We start from the raw sequence: 13255 nt of genomic DNA on the forward strand, positions 1-13255 counted from the left end.
TGAAAGGCTGCTGCCAAGAATTTCAGGCCAAGGAGAGACTTCTACAAGATTATATCCAGATATGAAACCCTTTTCCTGCTGTACTGCTGAGCCCTCCCTGTCCAACACTTCGTGGCAACTGCTGATAATGAAAGCTCAGAGGCTCCCTCCCAAGAACTCACCACACCAGCTGATCCAGGCAGCCCTTTCCGGCTTTTATGGAGAAGAATAAGCGACTTGTGCATTCTTGTGAGAAACTACTGAGACACCAACTACAGCATCAATAGGTTTTCATGGAAGCAGAATGCAGATCCTTATCACACTCCATTTATTTAGCAAGTAGTGACAAATGAATTCCTTGGAAACTTACTCCTGGTAATCCCAGAGCTCCGAGTGCTCGGCATTGAAACAACACAGAGGCAGGGTGGTCAGAGGCACGTACTCCAAGAACCATGCTCTTACTGGTGGCAGTAGTGGAAGGGGTGGTGGGGAGGTGGGAGAGGGAAAGGGACTGGAAGCGGAGCAGGAGGTGAGGGAGAAGGTCCACTTGCATTCTCAACTCTGCAGCTGGGCTCAGTCTCCTTGATGGGTTTCTGCACAGCTGCAAGTGAGGAGGTACAGGCTGGAAGGATGCTGCCAATATGCCCTCACTCCATGCACTGTGGTGTATGTAAGCAAACAGGCTCTGAGAGTCTGACAAGAGTGTTTATCTTATCTTATCCAGGCCATCCTCTGTCCTGCAAAAAGATTTTTCCTTTTTGTACATTTTCCAGTATGCTAAACCTCAGTGGATGCAAGCATTTCCCTTAGGAAGTCTTTCACAAGTGGCCAGCTTTCCCTGCCAGGAGGTCTTTGCACAGACTGCATGCAGAGCCCCATGGCAAGGTGTTCTCCGCAGAAAGAAAAAAGGTTCAACCTGAAGGTTCAACTACACAGGGGATTCCTGCTAAAACTAGTCTGCAGCCTTGCTCACCTCCCCACCCCAAATTTTAGCTAACATCATCTAAGACTCCCTGAGCAGAGAGTATTTGCTCTTTCATCAGCACTCAGTGCAAAGCAGGAACAGTCAGTTCGGGAAGGCACAGAGGCAGAAAGTCAGGCTATTCCTGCATACTGAGTGTAGGGCAGACACCTTGCTCAGGTTCATTGGCTACATAGTCCATGGGCTTTTCACACTCTGCCCAGCCCCTTCTGTGCACCCCCTTATAAACTTATTACTAGTAGCTGTGAGATCCAGGAGCATATCAGGAAGAATTGTTCTATCCAGCCACATGGAATAGGCAAGGGCCTCTCTGTTTTCCCCTGAAATTTGCCATGGCCTTGGCCCAATCTTGCTGTGATTTTTCCTCCATGGAAAGCTAGGCCAGCTTTGCTCCTACATCTCAGGTAAGAACATGTCCCTCCTTCCCCTTGTCTTCTGTCTAAGCTCCACAGCCCCTGTGGTCTCTGACATTTGAGTTAAGATATCTTTGGGACACATTAGGGTCGGGTTTGATGCCTGTCACTAACAAAAAGTTGGCAAAATTGAATGAACCTCAAAATAAAACCTGAAGGGACTTTCAGCTTCTTCTCTCTAGGACTGACATGCCCATGTTGGCAGAACACAGCACTGGCCACAGCTGAAGGGTACATACTGTCAGCACATCTACAACTGCATGAAGAGGTTGAGGTTTTGACTCTTTCCTGAAGACAGAAAAAATATGACCATCTCTGCCTGACCCAGGCTGGGCTGCAGCTTTCTCAGCTCAACTGGATGTTTATCTCAACAGGTAGCTCCTTGTTGTTGTGTTGATGCAGCATGACATAGCAGGAGCATCAAATTCTACAGCTTATGAGCAAAACTTGGTATTGCTTTTCAACCTGTCCTAGCCTCCACAACAAGAAACGAGACCATTTAGATGTGGAGCCATTCGTCCATCCATCATCCATCCATCCTTAAAGCCTGCTGTTAAGTGTGGCTCTGGCAACAGAGAAAGGGAAGGTGTGTGGCTCAGGACCTCAGCCTTGAAGTCTGCTTCTGCTGGCTCCAGTGTGGACAGGCTTTGAAAAAAGAGAGTTGAGCAGGAAATTTATACCTGGTCCCTCTTAAGATGTCCTGTCTATTTTCATGCTCAGCCCCCTCACCATCCCCAGCAGAGGGGAGGAGGAGCAAAATATTCAGCCACTGTTCCACCCCAAAATTAGCATCTGAGGAAAGAAGAGATGAGCTTTCTCTGAAGAGTTGCTGAAGAAAAGGACAGGATAACCTGAGGAAAGGGGCTTTTCCCAGCATCCAAAATGCCTCGCCCTCATCCACTCATCAAGGTTTCTTTTCCTTCTATATTTAATTTTTTTTCCCCTATTCTCTGTACACTTTGTCCAAGAGGAAATCTGGAAGCTGACATGGCCTCAAAATCTCATTTTAAGCCTTTCCCATTCCCAGTTTATGCTGTTTTTTCATCCAGAGCTCCCTCAGTCACACCCATCTAACTCTGTGCCTTGCAGCAAGAACACTTGGACACACATGAAGGTAGATTTGAACTATTGCCTTTGATAGTTACAGGATCTGCTTGTGCAAACTAGGCTTAATACAAAGGTTCCTAATGAAAGTTTTTACCATCCAGATCCCTCCTGGCTTAGACAGCAGGTACACATGTCCCTCTCAGCCCAGCTCAGAGGGTCATTTGCAGGTTTGGTTCACACTCTCCTGTTAAACTCCTCTTGTAGAGTTTGGGGAATACTCCGATGTTCAAGCCACCCCAAGCACCTTTATACTCTGTTCATCACAAAAGCTCTTCAGGTGAAAATACCCTACACCAGTGAAAAATGTCCCCTGAGACCGGGTAGATTATTCTCCCCCACCCCTTTCCCTTCTTTTCCTTTCTTTGTCCCAGGGCACTGGTCAGCTCCGGCTCACCACCCTCAGACACGTGCGCACACAGCCGGGCCAAGAGGGGAAATGAATCACTTACACTGGGAGATCATGATTGCAGGATTCTTATCTTGAAAAAAAACATGCACATCTTCAGGAGTCTGGCAGAGAAAAAGAATCTTGGCCAACTCAAGAACTTCCAAACAAGATTTCCTAGGGGTCAGGAACAAGTCTACTTCCTTATTCATCGTGATCTTCATCAAAAAAAAAAAAAAAAAACAACCCAAACAACCTTTTCAACTGTAAAATAGGCCCACTGGGAATAGGGAGATGGGAAAATCCCTACAAGACCAGTAGCTCCAGGCAGGATATCCTCTGTGTTGTGAGCTTCAAGGGTCTTTCAGATTCCCAAAAGCTGGCAAGCTGCAGCCATTGTATCAAATTGGATTACATGGGTAAGGATTCCTGATCTGAATGTCGTGGCCGCTGTGTACAAGCAAATGCTATGTAGACAACACTCTAAAAATCCAACAAGTCCTCTGAGAACTTAGAGCTTCTCAAGGCAAAATTAATTAAGAAGTAATGAACTGAGCTTTTGATACCACAGTGGAAGTGTTGCTGCAGGCGCAAACACTAAGAAAAGGGCGCTTTTGACTGATTTTTAATTAGAATGTAATAGTGCCCTGAAGTTACATCTCTCATTAAAAAAAAAAAAAAAGCTTACCTAGTTCTATGTGAGGAACAATTCAAATTAGATTTTAACATATGCAAATAACTGGTTTGAAAGATCTGCATGGGAGTAATAGAGATAGTACAGGTTAAATCCTTGACCCTTTACAGTAGATTTTTCTTTAACTGATCCATCAGTCAGTTTGTTTGCAGTTAAACGGTGGAATTAATAGTTTGAAGGAAGTACTGAAAAGCCATATGAACTGCAGGCTTCAGCTGAGGTAAATTAGCACAGCCCCTTGATTTTAACCACATTAACTATCTCACTGGAGTGTGCAGATCTTAACTGTACATGATATTTCCAAGTCACGGCCAGTCCCAAGTCCCTTCCTAGACTGAACAGCCTCTCACTCTCCAAAATGTCCCATTAAATACAGCTCAGCACGTATAAGCCTGAGGAAATCTGCCCATAAAGTCATCCAGATTACTCAAAAAGCTCCAGCTGGAAAACAGAGTGTGTGTCAGGGTAACTCCACGGGTTCCTGGGGTGTCTTGGCCAAGGTTTGTACCTCTAAGACATTTGCAGGTATGTTGCTGTTACTGATAGCATCAAGAAACCCATCTGAGCAAGAGCCCACAGGGTCTGGCCCGAGATGAGTTGTCGTGAGAGGAGGCCAACAAAATACTTTCACTCATCCTGAGCAAACAGCTCCCTTCTCTGCACTGTATGTAGAAGAATATCTGTATCATGGAAATATAAGTTACCCTCTCTGTTTGGAATCCTGGGCTTTTGCTGCACTTCCCTCGATAAATGCCCCCCTCAAGATGAACAACATATGCAATACTAAACAGTAAAATGAAATAATAAATGTGATTGCCCCTCAAACAATCCTGCCTAGCAGAGATTACCAGTTAGCTGCTTTTCAAATGCATCTCAAACTCGTCTTGCTCAGAGATACAATACATCTGCTTAGATACTTAAAAACAAAGACACAACTCCACCCTCATCTCACAGCGTCTGGTTGTGACAGAGCCTTTCACACGGTTAAAGGGAAGGGAGGGGAGCTGACAACACACACAAAATCACACCTCCTGCTCAAGACAAAGGGCATTTGGGTACCTAATGTAAGTGCCAAGGTTGTTTTCTCCACTCACTGTACCAAAACCTCACTGTCCTGGATAATAAGTGACCCGAACCACTTACAGATCTCCTGCAGCCACATAATGCAGCAGTTGACTGTGTGCAGTGCCAGCAGCAGGCTGGATACAGCCCATAAACTCCGGTCTGCCATGCTCAGGTGTCTTGTCTGTACAGTTCTCTAATCTTTAGGACTTCATTAAGCATAGGGCAAGCAGTAAAAAGTGGTGCTTGTTGTGGTTTGGGTTTTTTTCCTTGCTTCTTTTTAATTACACAAGAATTTAAAGGTAGTGTAGAAAGACCATGCCAAGAAACTGTATCTTTCCTCACCAGTCCCATGTTAGTTAAGCACTGATTCCACAACTATTGAAAAGCAAGTTTGCACCTTCTCTTTGATGAGACCATGATCTGTCAGGAAGGTTTCTGTTTACACACAGGAGGAAACATCCTACTGCCATCCCATCTGTCTTTAGGACACAGCATGGGGACAGGTGTTGATGTAGCTTAAATGTCTAGGCTGTAATCTCTTCGTGTGACCCATGGCAGGTTGCATTCCCAAAGACAGAGGTTATCAAGGGGTGAGGGAATGGGCAGGATGAGAATTTCAGGTCACAGGCAGGTAATCCAAGGGCAGATAATCCATGCAGCACTGGGCAAGGAGCTGAAGGTTGCTCTTTTTGATGGGATGCTGTGCATTTGGTTTAGTTTTGAAGTAGTAGTGTGGCAGAGGATCATGGTTCATCTGGCTGTGCAGTTTATGGAGTCTTTCCCCATTTTGATTCCTGTTATATTAGTAACAATCCCCATTCATGGTGAACTCCCTACAAATACATTTCTAGAGACAGTTTTTGCTTTTACAGCCATGGGGCTTTTTCACTCTGCATTCAGATTTGGTGCTGAAATAGAAGCACTGACTTTCATTCAGACGAATTCTGTCACCTCAGTGCTTAAATAGACCCATACTAGCACCAAACTTTGTTTCGTTGGCCATTTCTTTTAATCTTCAAGATCCCAGATCATTCCTCTGACACTTCTCCCAGCAGTCCTTGGCTGTTTTTCTCCTTATTTATAGAATCATAAAATATCCTGAGTTGGAAGAAACCCTAAGGATCATCAATGTAACTCCAACATCACCCAGTCTGACTATTCATGCCAGCCTGCTATTTACCAAGGAAATACAGGACATTGCAGCAAACAGGGTTGAGAGCAGCAGCATCTAAATGCCCCAAGTAGCTAAACTATCAAGGTGAGTCCTCTGGTTATGGAGAAGGACGTGGGTATAAATTTGGGCTTGGGATGCTTTTGTGTGCCAAGAACAGCTGGGAAACCTCATAGGTAAATCAGTCTCTTTTCGTGTTTATTGGGACCTCTCATCACTGGTTTGTACTTTCTCCTGAGCTCAGGCACGAGCCTGGGAAGAATGTATGGGGGCTTGAGAGGTAGATAACAGTAACAGCTCCTTGGCGATTACTCCGCGTCACCCCCAGTGTTTAGAGACTGCCTAAAGTGGGTGTTGTTTCAAAGGGGCAAAGCAGCTCTTCAAGCAGTTTTATGGCTTTGTAATTTATTTACCAAGGCAAGCTTAGGTCAGTCACACTGTCTATTTCTTTTTTTGATGAGGTGCTGTTTATTTTTCACTCTCCTGTTCTGGATGGATTGAGACACAAGGAGGTCAAACGACTACTCCCTGAAGTCTCCAGGGTTTCCAAAGCTAAGTCATTCCACCTTTTAATGTGTTAAGCAAGGAGCTTTGACTTGAAGTCAGGGGAATTGCAAACATGTTTAAAGGTGCTTTAAAACCCTCTTAACAAGGAGCCTTCATGAGAGCCTCGGTCTTCTGTGTACTATTGAGTTTTAACACCTGTGCAGCTCCACTCACTTCGGCTGAGTGTCACAGCCAGCTGAGATGATCTAAGGATGTCCTTTGGGAAAGGTCTGCAAAGAAATATTTTTCATTAGCTCAACTACTAATCTGGATAAATTCAGATACTCCCACAGTTTTTCAGGTCTGAAATAGAAGCTGCTAAACTTAGCCCGGAGTTTTCTTCTTCAGACCAGGACCAGTCAAGACCTGGACACTTGCCTTTCTGTCTAAATATATCTGAGGGAAGATACTGACTCTCCACACCTTGCTTCCACTTTAAAATTGGTGCAAGAGACTGGGGAATTGAGAGGTCCTTTGATGGAAGCTTGTTTCAAAAAGAAACACTTTTTTCCTTTCCCCTTTCTTTTTGAAAAATGAGCAAAACCAATCTGAGACTAAATAAAATCGCTTCAGATGCTCTTGCACAACCAGGTCATTAAAGAAAAGCATCAGGTGAAAAACAGTACATCTAAGAAAAGTAAGGGGCTTAAGTTCATAGGAAATAAGCTAACTGGGTAAGGCACAACAATAAATTATGGAGAACACAGGAGAGGTGACCAGGTGTTTTTATCCACTTGAGAAAATCATCACTTCTGGTGGTCCAACATGTGTCCTAGGGAGGTGTCATTAAAGATTTACCCTGTGTTTTTTCTCTTTCACCAGAAGCTGCCTTCAGCCAAGGCTGGAGGCAGACACAGGGCTGGATGGAACCTTCTCATCCAGCTCATCTCTCAGCCTCTATGTGAGGTAGTTCAGGTTCTTCCCACAGAGACATCTCAGCTCTTGTATCAGCAGTTTAGGTGCTTCCAGATTTTTCAGGTTGCGCTTGATTTTCTTTCTCCTCTATTTCAGGGAAATGCCCAAATGAACAGGCCTTGGATGGCCTTGGGAATGGGGGGTCTCAGGCTCTCCTGTTGGAGCTGGTCCAGCTTGTGCTGCTAGTTAGCTGTTCACTGGAGCAGGAACCTGTAACTTGACTTTCCCACATTACATCCATGAGTGTCCTGACTCTGGGGCTGGATCGTCCATCTTTCACTTCTTCTCTCTGGTCCAATGAATGTTTAATTATTTATACCACATGGAACAGCTTCAGCAGGAGACTTTGAGACCAGACCCTGGAGGATCTAACAGTTGGATGCTCACGGCACTTTTTCAAGACGTGGGAGGCTCTGCATAAACCAAAGGAAATAGAAGTTCAGTCTGGGTTTCCAACAGCCTGAGAGAAGGCTTAGACCAGTGGCATCTGTTTCCAGTGTAGATTACTGGTGCACTTAGAAAGCTTATGGGATATAGCCACTTATAGAGCTTCTTGCACCCTGTAAATTTAGAGGATGAACTCTTCGTCAAATCAGGAGAGAGGATGGATTTCCCATTTTTTTCCATGGGCTGGGAAGTCATCAAGCAGGATTTAGGCATGATCATTTCAGCCAAGCCAAGATTTAGGCAGGTTTGAATTTATCATGGTGTCAGGAATACAAACACCACAGTTAGGTGGGGCAGACGCCTCATATTAGAGGGGGCAATTAGACACCTACCTATCCTTATGGAGTTAATCTGCAATAACTCCACAACATAAAAATGCAGAAATGCTATTTAAGTGATTGAGAATATAAAACAGAGCGAAGGGAAAGATATAAAGCCATACACAAATGCAACCTTCCCGCAGCATAGCCTGTGCTTGGGTTGCATATCACGGGGAGAGGTTTTATTAGAGCTCATTAAATTTTAAAGCCTTAATGGCACCTTCTGTGCTGTGTGATTGGTACAAAAAGCGGAGCTTGAGAAGGCATTGATGCAGCAGGACGGACAGCACCCTCCACTGCAGTGCTTGTGGCTGGGAGATAAGCTCCCGGCTGCAGAGCATCCTCGGGATTAGCGTGACACCGTCTGGCGAGAGCCGGTAGGAGCCTTTCAGCTCAAGGCTGAAGCATCCCCGGGCTGGCAGAAGCTCGTTGGAGAAGCAGAGAAGATTTGCGAGGTGAATGAACTGGTCCTGATGCCTTGCAGGAGAGCGTGGGAGTGCGACAGCCAGGAACACAGGCGGGGCCGCAGAAAATAAAGCAACACAGTAGAGCGAAGTTGGTGTAACCAAGCTGTAAGCGAGTCAAAAATTCCGGTTCTCCCTTTGTAGTAATTGGTTCTGCTGTCGCTAAACCTGCCTGCTGGGTCTCCTGCTTTGGTTTTTCTTCTTTCTTTTCCCCCATTTCCCCCACTCTTGGCTTTTTTTAAACTTCAAAACTGCAGCAACTAGCTGACACATTTTCTGTTTCCACTCCTCCAGCCATACTTTGCAGACCAGGTGAGACACACTGCCTTGGGACAGTGCTGCTGGCTGCAGCAGCAGTGGCCAGGACCAGGAGGAGTGAGTGCCAGCAGGTTAATAAACTTACTCTGAGGTGGATGTTCTGTGCATGACTTGAACCTTTTCATTTAGAAACCAACAACTCATCTGTAAGGCTTTTTTTTCTTTTTCTTTTTCTTTTTTTTTCTAATTTTATTTTATTTTAATTTTATTTTAGGGCCATCAGGGCTGAAATTTTCAAAACATCCCTAAGGGTGTTGCTCATCTGAAACTCAGACTCTTGGATGTCAAAGGCCTAAATGCACTTGGGTCTCTCCCTCTCTGAGCCATACACCCACAGCAGTAATCTGAAACTGTGTATGTCTGTATCCAGGTCAGGGAGACAGCAAAAGAGCTCATTTGCCTGACTCACTAACTTCCTTGCCAAGACAGCATGAAATTTTCATGACACTGCAAAGTAGCTGATCCACAGCCTCCTAAATGTCACTGCTCCAAAGATTTTGTACCCAGGAAGAACCCTGAATAATTGATCTGCTTTAGGGATGCAGGACTATTTGTTTATTCATTTATGGTGGTGGTGCTGCTGGTGGTTTAGGGAAAATATATTGACTGAGTTGGGGAAAACAAAGTCTCTACAAAATCTTGGGTGGGATGAGACCACCAACCAGCTCTAAAAGTCTAGGACAAACCATGGGAAGGTGATGTATGGTTGTATTCGCAACCTCAGACCTTTTCCCTGCCAAGACGGAGCATTTCCCAAGACCAAGGTCATCCAGCCAGGTACAACCATGTGAGGAGTGGAGCAGACTGATGGCTCAGTGAGAACAAAGTCATGTCCCATGTCAGGCTGGATGGGACTTTGAGCAACCTGGTCTAGTAAGAGGTGTCCCTGCCCATGGAAGGGGGGGGTTAAACTAGATGATCTTTAAGGTCTCTTCCAACCCAAACTATTCTATGATTCTATGCCTTGAGGATGACATTCTGCAGAACCACAATTTGTAGAGTCAGCCTGGGCCATTCCTGAATTCCTATGGTTTGAGAGGTTCAGACAAAAAATCACCTATCAGTTAGAGGCTTCGAAGCCACATGTTACAAGCTCAGTCTTGCTTTAAAACCCAGTGGGGCCCAGACTGGGTTGCTTTATTATTCAAACACACTGCATCTTAGTCATGTTCTTTATTTCAATGTGGAAACAGCTACATTCCTTCTACGAGAAAAGAGGCTGGATGTGCAGCCTGCACAGTCAAGGCATGTCTGAATTTGCCTCTTTTAAACTCTTTGATAACTTTCTTTATCCCTGGGTAACTCGAATAGTTTTACATTGAGTGACTCAAGAAAAAGACAAAATCCTGACTGCATAAGATTTGAAAGGTTCTCTTCAAATCACTGCATTGTGACAGCTTTTCTGTGCCACCTCTGAGTCCTCTGTGTGGAAGTGTGTGAGATCCCTTCAGTCACACAAGGACAATATCTCGACGTGGGTATTTAAGGGTATTTATTTGAGGGTATTTAATAGATAGCCAAGAAAAAAGTTGAAAGCAGCTTGATATCAGCAGGAGGTAACTCTGTCGAGCTGCTCCTGGCCCAGTGTGAGGTTTCCTGCCAGGTGGCTTCCCAGGCACAGCTGTGCTCTTCCACGTGTGAGAATCCAGGCTCTGTCTTTCAGACACATGGAAGCAAATACATGTCCATGAGGAGAGAAGGTACCTACATCTGTGAGGGGCTGCAGTGGTTATCCATGAGCAGTAAAGAAGTAAAGCAGCGAAGCAGTAAAGAGGTGAAATTTTTAGTAAGTAAAAGATAGAATTTTTACTTTTAAGTATTAAAATTATCTTTCCTTCCAAAAGCAGGGCTGCATTTAGACTGTCTCTCATGTAGCCTTTTGGACCTGGAGTTGTGACCCTGGTGAGGTGGTCAGGTGGTGACAGCCCTGGCTGTAGCTGTTAGGATTTTGCACCTCTACCTAGTTTTCCAACCATCCAGGACATCCTGCCTGGGGACAGACAAGTTAGGTAGACAGGCAGGCAACCCAGTTCCCCTCTGACACATGCTTTCCCAGTGACTTACTCCATTTCCCAGACAGACAGAGAGGACCTAGAAAATTTCTTTTGCATTTTTGATGCTCAAAAAAAACCCAACCACAAACCAGTTTTGATCTGTGCAAGGGAAGTTCTCAGCATGGTCTCAGGAAATTCTCTGAGTCAGTGGGAAGACATCATGGGGCCATCAGCCCCAGGGACAGAGGGAAACCCCACAAAGCTCAAGGCCATCACAAGATGCTCTCCTTTCTCCTGGGGGGAGCTCCTGTGTTCTCTTCCTTAAAGCCCTGCAGTAGCTCTCCCAGCCCATTTTAGGATCTGCAGCCAGAAGCAAGGACATTTCCTCCACCTGGGTGAGTCCTGGGTGGACTTGGCCACCCTGCAATGGGATGGGAGCTGGGAGACAGGAGCTGGGACTGTGCTGCTGGGCACTGCACTGCTCTGCCACGTCCTGCAGCAGCTCCCAAAGTGGGAGGCTGTCTGGCTCATGCTGTTTCTTACTTTCTCAAATGTACACTCACTTGCAATTACTGTCTCTTACTCTATTCCCTTCCTCCTTCTGGAAAGACACTCCCACCACAACAGCTTGTCTCACAACCACCTTCCTTCAACCCAGATACTGTAGATGATGTTTCATTTTTCATTGTTGTAAGAGGGATGTGATCCACAAGCAGTTTCGCTTGTTGATGTTCACATGAATATCAACAGATCAGCAAAACTCATCTTCTAACATCCTAAAACTAAAGATTTTCTCATGAGCATTAAGGCCTTTCATGTTTTCATCCAGCTAGAGCTGACATGAAATAATAGACTAATCACAAAAAAAGATCTGTATTTGACTGATATTCTGGTGAACTAAAGCAAAGCAGAACAACAATAAGCTGTACATGGCCAGCACAACAGGTATGAGGAAAACAGATTTGCTTTTGCTTGTCTCCTGTCCTTGAGGAAGAGGGGTAACATCAGAAACAGAAAAAAAATACTGTCACGTGTAGGTTCCCCACACTTTTAGGGGGGCCATATAGGGCTGGTTAGACCAGCAACACTAAACACAGTGCCAAGAAAGAGTGTGTCACGCAACTCCACACACAGACAGCAGCTTGGCAGGACTGAATGAGAAAAAATGAGAATTTGTGGTCATTTGTATGCATGCTAAAAGGGTTGGTAACAAATGAGAGGAACAGAAAGTTATGTTACTCGTGAAGGAATTTGACACAGCTGATGTCACGGAAGCCTGGTGACATGGCTTTCCTGATCACTGAAGTAAAACTTGATTAGGAAGGGCAGACTCAGGGCAGTTCTGTATAGCACCACCATGGACTTGGGGGCTGAAAAGTCAGATTTACAAGATGCTCAGTAGAAGAGGAAGAATATCTGCAGAATGATCCGTATATCAGACCATCAAACAACGTCAGAAAGTCAAAAAGCAGGATGAGTTTTTCCCTAAACTCACTCTTCATTAAATCCTCATCCAATTTGTGGAAAGAAGAGTTCTGTATGCACAGAGGATTTCAAGTGGGAGGCATGAGCTAGAGATGTAAGCAGCCAATAAAAAGTAGCATTTTGGTGATACAGGTGAATTCTCTAACCCATGAGGTATGCAGCCACGGTGAGATCATTCTTTACAACATACCATGGTGAACCAAGTGCTGGGTAGAGAGTTTGTTGATCTCTGAATACCAGACATTATGATTGTGACCTGATTATATGTCTGCCCTAAACACTCAGCATTAAAAAGGTAAATTCTCTAACTCAAAGGAAAATTACTATCCAGATTCACTGGTAGAAAAAAATGTGGGTAGAAAAATCTGAATGAAAGTTCAGGCCTTTGATGAGGGTTTATCAGATGGTCAAAAAGCCGGGATTTCCAAGTCAAGAGTGCAAACAGATCATGCAAAAAATCTCATCCTGGTTGGGTGACAAAGTGAAGGAATCAATGTGAAACAGAAAAGTGATCTATCACAGCTGTGAAAGTGGGAAACAGTTGCCAGTTAATATCAAATAGAAATAACTATGTGGGAGAAATTAGTAAGTGAAATCAGAACTCTCTGGAAACACCTCAGAACAGAGGAAAAAATCTACTAAGGACAAAAGTAGCTTAACAATAGTGTGAGCATATCAATAGAGAGAGGTAGTAAAATTAATGGTAATGTAAAAAAGGAGAGTACTTAATAGATATTTGTCTGCATTCAGAAAGAAGTCAGACTGTGTGCAGGTGTAACATGGGGTTGCTGATTGACATTTTTGCTCAGTAATTTCAAGCGGCTCATAAACAAGGTCTAATAGGGAAAAAATATTTAAAATGAGGACTATGGCTAATCAACATTCCTGAAAGAGATGACATGATCTCTCTCTCACTTCCATTTAAAGAAGGGCTCATAGTGTATCAATAGTCCAAAAAGGTAAAGAGGAT

The 13255-nt window shown here is 44.5% G+C and overlaps 1 protein-coding gene across 2 annotated transcripts in view; it reads left to right on the forward strand.

Moving 5' to 3' along the window:
* The window catches only part of GPR132 (G protein-coupled receptor 132), a 78171-nt gene that overhangs the window by 39938 nt on the left and 24978 nt on the right, over nucleotides 1-13255 (forward strand). Inside the window, exon 1 of one of the 2 annotated variants that reach the window (XM_017807428.1) lies at nucleotides 3732-3780. The exons of the other annotated variant lie outside the window; for it this stretch is intronic. The gene's annotated coding sequence lies outside the window, so the exon portion shown is untranslated. Of the gene's footprint in view, nucleotides 1-3731; nucleotides 3781-13255 lie in introns of those variants that run through there. 2 annotated transcript variants of the gene reach the window in all.

Source organism: Lepidothrix coronata, unplaced genomic scaffold, assembly GCF_001604755.1.
Source record: "Lepidothrix coronata isolate B3197 unplaced genomic scaffold, Lepidothrix_coronata-1.0 Scaffold19, whole genome shotgun sequence".
NCBI lineage: Eukaryota > Metazoa > Chordata > Aves > Passeriformes > Pipridae > Lepidothrix > Lepidothrix coronata.